Raw genomic sequence first — 11,675 nt, 5'->3', positions numbered from 1 at the left:
TGATCGACTCCGGAGCTGCATTAAATCTCATTCATGAAGATATCGTCAAGAAGTATAACTTACCCATCCAACCATGTAACCCACCCATTAAGATCAAAGCAATCAACGACACAGCAATCGGAACTGGAATAATTCAACAAACCAAAACACTTACATTGCAAGTGGGGTTATTTCACCAGGAGTCCATATCCTTCTATGTCGTTAACTCTCCTAAGCATGAAGTCATCCTCGGATTCCCATGGCTGTCCATTCACGACCCCATCCTGTCCTGGCATCAGGGTGAGTTGACCAAGTGGTCAGCCTTTTGTGAAAGTCACTGTTTCTCGTCAGTTCCCCAGCCTTGCTGTATCACTACTGTTGAAAGTCCTTCGAGTACTAAGACTGTCAATATTCCCCCCTGTTACGATAACCTAGCAGAGGTCTTTAGCAAAACTAAAGATTATCAGGTCATGCCGTATTGACTTGCCAACGCACCCACTGTCTTCCAGTCCTTCATAAATGAAATTTTCCGGGACCTGCTTAACCAGTACATAATCGCTTACATTAATGACATGCTCATCTACTCCAAGTCTGAAGCAGAACACACAGACCATGTCAAGACCGTCCTCACTCAGCTCGTGAAGAATCACCTTTACATCAAGGCAGAGAAATGTGAGTTTCACGTCAAGCAGACATCATTCCTGGGTTATCACATTAGTCATCAAGGCGTTAAGATGGACGAGGCCAAGGTCAAGGCAGTAACAGAATGGCCCCAACCTTCCACGGTCAGGGAACTTCAGAGATTCCTGGGATTTGCGAACTTTTACAGAAGGTTCATTAAAAAATTACAGCATGGTTGCAGCACCACTGACATCACTCCTCAAGGGGAAACCTTCCAAGCTCAGGTGGAGTGAGGAAGCTACTCAATCATTCAGTATCTTAAAAGTTTAATTTACCATGGCTCCTATCCTCAAGCACCCTGACCCCAACTTACCATTCATCATGGAAGTAGATGCCTAGGACTCAGGCATTGGGGTCGTACTCTCCCAGCCCCATGGTCAACCGGGTAAACTGTACCCTTGTGCATTATTTTCCAGGAAGTTAACGGCAGCCGAACAAAACTACGATGTAGGGAATAAGGAACTCCTATCTATGAAAGCAGCGATAGAGCAATGGAGGCACTGGCTCGAGGGAGCAGTCCACCCATTCCAGGTGATTACCGATCATAAAAACCTGGAGTACAATAAAAGTGCAAAACGACTCAACCCTTGCCAAGCTCGATGGTCCCTCTTCTTCACATTCTTCCAATTCTCAGTGACTTATCGCCCAGGAAGTTAAAACAGTAAGGCAGATGCTCTATCCAGGCAGTATGATCTCCTTATGGACAATAAAACCCCAGAATACATTCTTCCTCCATCGGTAACCATTGCCCCAATTACTTGGGATATAATGGAGGAGATCCAACGGGAACAGATCCAAGATCCAGCTACTACCAACTGCCCTCCTAACCTCCATTACGTTCCACAAAGTCTGCGCCCCAGAGTCATTCAGTGGGTCCACTCCTCAGTCAGCTCTGGCCACCCAGGTATCTCCCGCACTCTACACCTGGTACTTAACTCATTTCGGTGGCCTTCAATGTCCAAGGACGTCACTAATCACGTCAAAGCTTGTCAGGTTTGTGCTCAAAGTAAGACCCCAAAGAAATTACCCTCTGGACTCCTGCAACCTCTGCCCATTCCACAAGGTCCCTGGTCTCATCTCTCAATAGACTTTGTTACAGACTCACCGCTGTCCCATGGTTTCACGACAATCCTTGTTATCATTGACAGATTATCCAAGTCCTGCCGGTTAGTCCCCTTGAAAGGACTCCCCACCAACATGGAGACGGCACAGGCTATGTTCCACCACGTATTCAGGAACTATGGAGGATTTTGTCAATGACAGAGGTACCAGGTTTACATCCCAAATATGGAGAGCATTCTGCAAACAACTGCATATCAACATCAGTCTCACCTCTGGTTATGATCCCCAAGCCAATGGTCAGGTGGAAAGATTGAATCAGGAATTAGGCAGATACAGATACTAGGTCCTATTGCAGCAGAGAATAGCATCAAAGGTCAGAATTCCTCCCATGGGCAGAGTATGCACAGAACTCACTGACTCACTCGTGAACAGGTCTGACCCCTGTCCAATGTGTCCTTGGATATCAACCCCCTATGTTCCCGTGGTCTTGCGAACCATCATCAGTCCCCGCTGTGGATGACTGGATTTGTTGGAGCGAGAGGGTATGGGACAGTACTCACGTCCGCCTCCAACGAGCTGTCAGAGTACAGGAACTCCAGGCTAACAAGCGACATCAGCCACATCCTTCCTACCAACCAGGACAACGAGTCTGGCTCTCTACAAGGGATCTCAAGTTGCAGCTTCCAAGCAGGAAGCCCAGCCCAAGGTATGTTGGCCCTTTTAAAATTCTACGAAGAATCAATGAAGTCACGTACCAATTAGAGCTTCCTGCTAACTACTGTATCTTTCCCTCCTTCCATGTCTTACTGCTGAAACCGGTCCAAACAGATGCTGACCCAAATCATGAGGCTCAAGAGCCACCCCCGCCACTGGACATTGATGGAGCACTGGCCTACAAGGTCAAGGAATTATTGGACTCGAGAAGGAGAGGGGTCAGCTCCAATATTTTGTGGACTGGGAGGGCTATGGACCTGAGGAGAGGTCATGGGTAGCCGCCAGCGACATTCTGGATCCATCTCTCACGGAGGACTTCCATCGAGCCAGACCCGATCGACCAGCTCCACAACCACTGGGACATTCGAGTCGAGTGCCAGGAGGCACTCCTAGGGAGGGGGATTCTGTAACGCCATGCCAGCAGAGGGAGCCCTAACCGGAGTATTGACTGTTCACCACTCCCTCTGATTCTACAGTCACTTCCTGTTTGGGACTATTTAACATGTGTCAGCCTGTTACTTCACTGCGAAGTACTGCCAGTTATCCTGCCTTACCAAGCATTTTCCTTGTGAGTATTCTGACTGCCTGTTTGTTCACGATTCTGCCTGTTACCTCATTCACATCTCTTGGATTGCCCCTTTGGATTTACTGTTTGATTGGACTGATGTTTGTATTTGACCTGTTCGGCTGCCTACTCGTTTCTGCCTACTGGATAATCCCTGTGTATGTTGAAAGATCGGCCTGCCCTTACGGTATAGACACTTTGCCTGGTTACACGGCTCTGATTGTAAGATCTTCTTTTAATAAACTCCTGCAAATGGATTCATATTCTGCCTCAGCCTCTTCGTTACACATGACCGCAGGTCTCAATTCCCCTCAAACACTTTCCGTCTTTGCTCCTAGTCCTCCAAAACCATTTTTGTAAGTACATGCTTTGTTTGTAACAGCACTATTTTGGTTGTTTTTTTTTCTTCTAAATAATTCTAAGTGATTTATTTTAATGAAAAAATGTGATAGGTGGCTGCTGTCCATCAGTTATGTGGATCTTGTGGTTAAAATACCAAGGGATCAAAGATGGACCACATAATGAGACCGAGGAGTGAGATGATAAACAGGTCATTATATGACAAAAATTTTCAGAACCTTTGCTTTGCATCAGGTTTGTGTGCTCTGATATATGTAATTTATGATTCACAACATACTGTATGCAGTAGATTTGTCATTAAATCTAAAAAACAAAGTGCTGAAATAATTAATGTTAAACCATTTGTTATTACTTAGGTGGCTCTGCAGTTGTTATGTGCCCCTGTGGTGTCGTGTACACCATGAAAGTCTTAATAAAAGAGTAAAGTCTAAAGGACATCACTGACCTATTGCTGTACTGGAAACACCTAGCTAACATAACAATATATGACTTTGCGAGAGGACTGGCCTCTCATGCCAATCTCCATAATCCAGACATAATTCCCTTCAGCCCACATGAGGGTCAGCTTTTGGAGCCAAATGAAGCCGATATTGCAGCAGTGGAAGAGGGAAGACTTAGAGTTTCATTTGAATGCCTTAAAAAGAAAAAGAAGCCTGTTGATGTGAATGGGCATCCATTAACTGGCTCATCTGAACACTATGTACTTTACAACAGATATCATCAAAACAACACAAAAGATTCCTGTGATAAACTTTGTAAAATACAGCTTGTGCCTGAGTTGGCTGGAAGTTTTAAATTTTCAATGTGCTGAGAAGTTTTTTTCTTAAATGGGAAAAAAACAACTACTTTCTAAATGTTATGAAGCCAACAAACCACTTGTTCCTCATGCGAAACCTGTTGCACCATTACAATGTTGCAATAACCACTAGGTTTGCTGATCAACTTACCAAGCATGTTGGTTGCACTCAGGTAGTCCTGAACAAGCATGGCCAAGCACTTTCAGGTAAAAAAAAAATAAAATGGCATAATGTTTGCATTCTTTTGCACCATTTAATGTCATTAGCATGGTTTTCGACTCCCAAACGTTTAATTTCCCACTGGTATTGAATGCTTTATTCTAGGGAGTTCATGTAAAAGCACAATTAAAGTGGATGATGAGCCAAGTACACAAAAGGTGGCTGTGAAGAATGTCTGAAGAATGTAATGTCAAACAAGACCTGCTGGAAACCATTCAGTGAAGCAATGGAAGAAAAGGTGATTGCTCTTTGAAGGTAGTAATGTTATAAGCTGTGAAGAATGAATACCTCAAACATTTTGTAGTGAATGTTGTAATGTTCTTTTTTCCAAATAGCTCAGACGTGATAGACACAAAGAAAAATGAGAGGGAACATGTGGCACGTGTTTATTCTACCACCCTCAAGATTTTCAGACATTGGGATTGCAGCGCAATGTGGAGGCAACAGTAAGGATCATCTTAATTAGTTTGATCAAAATTACATTTTCTATTTATTTTCTTAATTTCGTTTTTAATTGAAGCTGTGGTATCTTAACATATTCTGAACTGCTGTTTCAAGAAAACAGAAGACATCAGCAAATGGCAAGTGACTTTGAGGGAGGGCGAGTGTGCCCGAGCAACTTTAAATAACAGAGCAGCTTATAAAAAAATAAATAAAAAAATAGACCCACAACAGTCAACCAGAGTTGTATTATAATAAACATATTATAAAAATTATTACAAAGCAATAGGCCTAAATAAAAAGTTTTTCTTTCCAATATTGTTTTTAAAGCTGCGGTAGGTAACTTTTGACGCTCTAGCGGTTAATAAACAGAACTGCTTGCTTCTTGCGGAAAAACATTGTAGCCGGAACTACTTCTCTCTGTTTATGTCTATGAGGAATCTCAAAGGTACTGGGTTAGTCCGCCGCAGTACCCCCGAAGCAATCTAAAATAATCCGAATATAAACACTTATTATAGGTGTACCCTAGTGATTCAGGACAAGCTAAAAACACGGTTTGGAAAATGGTTTCATGGTGTACTCTCTTATTATATACATTTTTCTACATTTTGAACACAAACAAAGTTACGGACCGCAGCTCTGATTGGTTGTTTCTTACCAGGAGCAGATGGCTTTCTGCAAATGGCAATAGGACCACTGGGAGGAGCCAGAGGAGCTTGATTTTTTCACAGATTATCTGTCTCATATTCTACTGTCAGGACATAATGACAGGTTTAACAAATATGTAAAAAATATATTTTTACAAAAGTTACCTACTGCAGCTTTAACGAAAACAAAATAAAAATACCTGAATTAATTAAATAAACATAAACTGTACGAATAGGAACGAATGGCAAGTGGCATCAAATCTTGTCAAGATTTTTCGCTAGAAAAAACAGCATGTTTACTTTGTCCGTCTTTAACAGGACACGTTGTGGACCGACAACTTTACCTGCGGTGCTGAAAACCCGCTTCGATGGTGTGCTTGTGGCACAGACGCACAGATACTTTCGTGCCACTCGCAACCATAGACAGTAAAAGAAATGGACACAGCGACCCCATTGGAACTCAATTGAGACAAGTGAAGCCCATTTTTAGCGTTTTTTAGCACTTCCGTTTCTGACGCGCAGACTCAAACGAAGCTTGACGACGTCAGCAACCTGTCTGACAGATGTAGTGGCTGTGCGTGCAAACTGCCATCGTTAATCTTGCAGAGACGGCGAGCTTGAGCGGGGAGTTCTTTGTCATGAGTGAGCAGGAGTAAGTATTCTGATTCATTATTTTGTATAGTATTTTAAAATGCCAGTACGCCATATTAAGTTAATTGCCTGCGAGCTTCTCCTACTGTCTGTACGGCAATGAGACAGAGAGTCGAGTGGTTATGACGCAATCGTTAGCCTATTTTTTACAAAAACTGTTTATACGGGGCCATAATGTAACATAGAAGGTAATGGAGCACTTTATACATTGTCGTGTATCTTTAGAAATAAATAATGGACAAACGGAGTCTTTAAATGCCTCAGATGTAAAATTGTTCGCTGTCAAAGTGACGCCAAAATGAATGGGAGTCAATGGGAATGCTAACGCAAGTGAAGTTCTGCTACAAGATGGCAGCCCCCACCCGACTTCAACTTCCGGTCGACTTCCTTGCCGCCTGCTCGCGACATCTGGGGAAAACGCCCGGCTGTTCACTGGCGGTGGACCTAGATGTTGATCTTGAAGTTGAATTACTGAAATAAATGAACTTTTCCTCGACATTCTAATTTACTAAGAAGCACCTGTATGTTTTTAAGCAAAATGTTGTATTATTTACAAACCTATTGGCAAAAATGGACACAAGAATTACCTGTTCTTAATGATTAAGACATAATCTATTCATCAATAATTGTTTGTTGTTGTTTTTAAAATAAAAAAAAGATATGCTATCAAAGAAAAGCTCATTACTCATTTACATTATTAACATGTTATGATAACTATAATATCCATAACAAGGTGGAATATTTTCATTGCCAGTGTCTAAACAGTTCACCCATAATTATTATTTTTTGAGTCTCCAAATTTGTTAAACATGCCACTATTTTGGTAGAATGCATAAAACATAAAAATCATATAACAGAAAACACTTATGAAGCCAAATTGTTACCGCATACCAGGAATAACCCACATATTATGTATATAAATAGTCTATATAGTAATGTTAGTTCATTATAAAGCTCTTATTTTTTATTTGTTATTCCGAATTGTGCTACTGTAAATTTGCCATTCAGCTTTATGAATGAATATACCTGTTGTATTTTCGGAAAAACGACTAGAATTTCAGAAATAGCCTTCTCACCTCGAGTTGTTTATGAAGAACAGAAAGTCCATACTTTTCTCTACTTTTCACCCATTATTTATTGGACGTCACAAGCCATAGCTGCCACAAAGAAAACAATTTTATCCTCAATATCCATATTTTTATGAATCGCGCGAAACGTAATGCTCGCGACGCGTCAGAGTGAGAAGGGTATTCCTGCACAACCGGAGGCTACAGTTACAGGACCGCAATTCTGTGACCGCAGCTTTAGGACCCTAGTAGCGCCACCTACTGTACTGAATCAACACTAATTAAAGATGGACGACGTGGACAGCAACCAGACGGTGAGTATCGATATTTAATTAAGTTTTATTTTATAACGTTTAAACGGTGCAAAGTTTACATAGTGAGAACTGCTACCTATGAATTAATAATTAATTCCCACCAAATTAAGAATTTGTGAGCTAGTTTTATTAATTACTACGACGTTAATTCGTGGCTATGATTTCATAAATTATAATTGTGTTTTAATGACGAAGTATTATAAGTGAATCTAGCCTGCACATTAATTAAACTTATCAGATGACAAGAGCATGGTTGTTGTAAGGTTTGTAAGATTTACCTGCAGCTTAATGTATTAGAGTGAATACTGGCTTAATAGTCCATAGTCCATTACCATATTTAGGTATAAAATATATCTCATAATTAAACTTCACTGACTGCCTAGTTGCAGTATGTGTTAGCCTGTTGTTTTGGCTTTATTTTGCAATGGTAAACTAGGCATTTGGCAATTTTAATAGTTTGTTACAATTTGGCCTAATCTGCAGGTCTACTCCACATACAGTTATACATTGCTATCATGTGTTAGTTTCTGTCATGTTCTGCATGGCCAATATGAAGTGATTTTATGGATTCGATTAGGCTCATTGTAGGACAGATGATTAAAAAAGGCACTAGGGATATTTTCATGATCTCAAAATATTCTAAACAAGTACACTCTCACTTTTCCAAGATACATATAACAATCAAAAAGGGAAATCCCTGCCCGAATTGAAGAGATGCACCACATGCTGCAAGGACTTTCACTTTCCCCATATATATATATATATATATATATATATATATATATATATATATATATATATATATATATATATATATTCCAGTTGAATATGTTAAACAAATGTTTCTTATTTATCTCTCTCTGTCTCTCGCTCTCTCTTTCTCTAGAGTTGAAGCCTACAGCCATTCTATCCATGCAGCAACTGATGGAGAAGGGGTTCACTTTGGTGCTGTTGTGATGTTGATGCAAAAATGACATGTAAATTCTGTACAGACCAAGAGTTTGGACACACCTTCTCATTCAAAGAGTTTTCTTTATTTTCATGACTATGAAAATTGTAGATTCACACTGAAGGCATCAAAACTATGAATTAACACATGTGGAATTATATATGGAATTATATACATAACAAAAAAGTGTGAAACAACTGAAAATATGTCATATTCTAGGTTTTTCAAAGTAGCCACCTTTTGCTTTGATTACTGCTTTGCACACTCTTGGCTTTCTCTTGCTGGTCTAGACAACTACTGTTGTCTAGACCAGCACGCACTGCCCCATCTGCCCCCTGGCTGTCCGAGGTTCTCCGTGAACATCGCTCTAAACTCAGGGCTGCAGAGAGGAAATGGCAGAAATCAAAAAACTCTACGGACCTCAGTGTGTATCAATCACTCCTCTCTTCCTTCTCTGCAAAGGTCTTAACAGCGAAAACATCCTACTACCACAACAAAATTAACAGCTGCTGTGACGCTCGGACATTATTCAAGACTTTCTCTTCTCTTCTTAATCCGCCGCCTCCACCTCCTCCATCGACCCTTACAGCGGACGACTTTGCAACTTTCTTCACAAATAAGACGAGATCCATCAGTGAACAATTCTCCACACCACAGACTGAGGAAAACTTCACAATGACTGATGCACACTCTTTATCCTCCTTCTCCCCACTCTCAGAGATGGACGTCTCCAAAATTCTCCTGTCCAATCATCCTACTACTTGTCCACTTGATCCTATCCCCACTCACCTCCTTCAAGCGATCTCTTCTTCAGTCATACCTTCACTTACTCACATTATCAACTCCTCTCTTCAATCTGGAACATTTCCCTTAGCATTCAAGCAGGCTCGGGTAAGCCCACTGCTCAAGAAACCATCTCTAAATCCAGCGCTTCTTGAAAACTACAGACCGGTATCCCTTCTTCCATTCATTGCAAAGACACTTGAGCGGGCTGTGTTCAACCAGCTTTCTATGTTCCTTGGACAGAACAACCTCCTGGACAGCAACCAATCTGGCTTCAAAAGTGGCCACTCAACTGAGACTGCTCTGCTCTCGGTTACTGAAGCCCTGCGACTAGCAAGAGCAGCTTCAAAATCCTCGGTACTCATCTTACTGGACCTGTCTGCTGCTTTTGACACTGTCAATCACCAGATTCTCCTGTCCACCCTCAGAAAGATGGGGATCTCTGGAACTGCTCTCCTGTGGGTTAAGTCCTACCTCTCTGACAGATCCTTCAGTGTGTCTTGGAGGGGTGATGTTTCAAAGTCACACCACCTTGCTACTGGGGTTCCTCAGGGCTCAGTACTTGGACCACTTCTCTTCTCCATCTACATGACATCTTTAGGATCTGTCATTCAGAAGCATGGCTTTTCTTATCACTGCTATGCTGATGACACCCAACTCTACTTCTCATTCCAGCCTGATGACCCGACGGTAGCTGCTCGCATTTCAGCCTGTCTGAGTGACATTTCCCGCTGGATGAATGACCATCACCTTCAGCTTAACCTTACAAAGACTGAACTACTGGTGATTCCAGCTAACCCATTGATTCATCACAACTTCTCTATACAGCTGGGCTCGTCAACCATAACTCCTTCGAGGACAGCCAGAAACCTAGGAGTTGTGATGGATCATCAGTTAAGCTTCACTGACCACATTGCTACAACGACCCGGTCCTGCAGGTTTGCCTTATACAACATTAGGAAGATTAGACCCTTCCTGTCAGAGCAAGCAACCCAACTTCTTGTCCAAGCTCTTGTTCTCTCCAGACTGGACTATTGTAATGCTCTCCTGGCTCTTCCTGCATGTACTGTCAAGCCTCTGCAAATGATCCAGAATGCAGCAGCGAGGGTTGTCTTCAATGAGCCAAAAAAAGCTCATGTTACTCCCCTCCTCATCACGTTACACTGGCTACCAGTAGCTGCTCGCATCAAATTCAAGGTACTGATGCTTGCCTACAAGACAACCACTGGCACGGCACCAACTTACCTAAACTCACTGGTTAAATCCTATGTGCCCTCCAGAAGCTTGCGCTCTGCAAGTGAACAACGCCTTGTGGTGCCATCCCAAAGAAATTCAAAATCACTCTCACGGACCTTTTCCTGGACTGTGCCCAGCTGGTGGAATGACCTCCCAATCTCAATTCGTACAGCGGAGTCTTTACTCACTTTCAAGAAACATCTAAAGACTCATCTTTTTCGCCTGCACTTAACCTACTAACACCAGTACTTTTCCTTTTCTTGTCTTTTTCATTTAATTAAAAAAAAAAAAATAAAAAAAAAATTATATACACCTGGCTATGCGTTCTATACTAGACTAACTGAGACTTGTCATGGCACTTGTATTCTGTTGTTGTTCTCTTGTTGACCTGACTGCTTCTATTGTTCTCATTTGTAAGTCGCTTTGGATAAAAGCGTCTGCTAAATGATTAAATGTAAATGTAAATGTGATGAGCTTCATGAGGTGGTCACCTGAAATGGTCTTCCAACAGTCTTGAAGGAGTTCCCTGAGAGATGCTTAGCACTTGTTGGCCCTTTTGCCTTCTGTCTGCGGTCCAGCTCACCCCTAAACCATCTGGATTGGGTTCAGGTCCGGTGACTGTGGAGGCCAGGTCATCTGGAGCAGCACCCCATCACTCTCCTTCTTGATCAAATAGCCCTTGATGCCTTCAGTGTGACTCTACAATATGTATATAAATAAACATTCTTGAATCATTCTTGTGTCTTGTCTTGCTTCTCAACAACTTTTAAAATATTGGCAGTAATTTAGTGACTCCATATGCTGATTCCAACTTTAACTTACCTGATAATGAGCTAATTCACCTTAAGGAAGTGAATAAATATACTGTATAATTCAAGAGACATTTCAAGACTTTTAAGGTTCTTCATTTTTTACAATTGTTTTAACATTGATATACATCAATTTTACAAAATTGATATTTCATTTATATTTTGTGTAAATTCATGTTTAAATTTAAAATTGTGACTCAAAGCACACTTAGTAATTTAACTCTGCTGCATTTTGAAGCTTACATTTAAAAACATGCTACTGAGATTAATATATTGATGCTATATACAAAGTAGCGTGACTGCAAACGTGACTGCAGTTTCAGGAACGCAGTTTACAACAGGATACTAGAACTGCGTTCCTGAAACTGCAGCCATCGCTATATTGGCCAGTACGGTAGGTG

The sequence above is a fragment of the Carassius gibelio genome, chromosome A4 (genome assembly GCF_023724105.1).
Source record: "Carassius gibelio isolate Cgi1373 ecotype wild population from Czech Republic chromosome A4, carGib1.2-hapl.c, whole genome shotgun sequence".
Lineage (NCBI taxonomy): Eukaryota > Metazoa > Chordata > Actinopteri > Cypriniformes > Cyprinidae > Carassius > Carassius gibelio.
Note: the sequence above shows the minus strand (reverse complement) of the source record.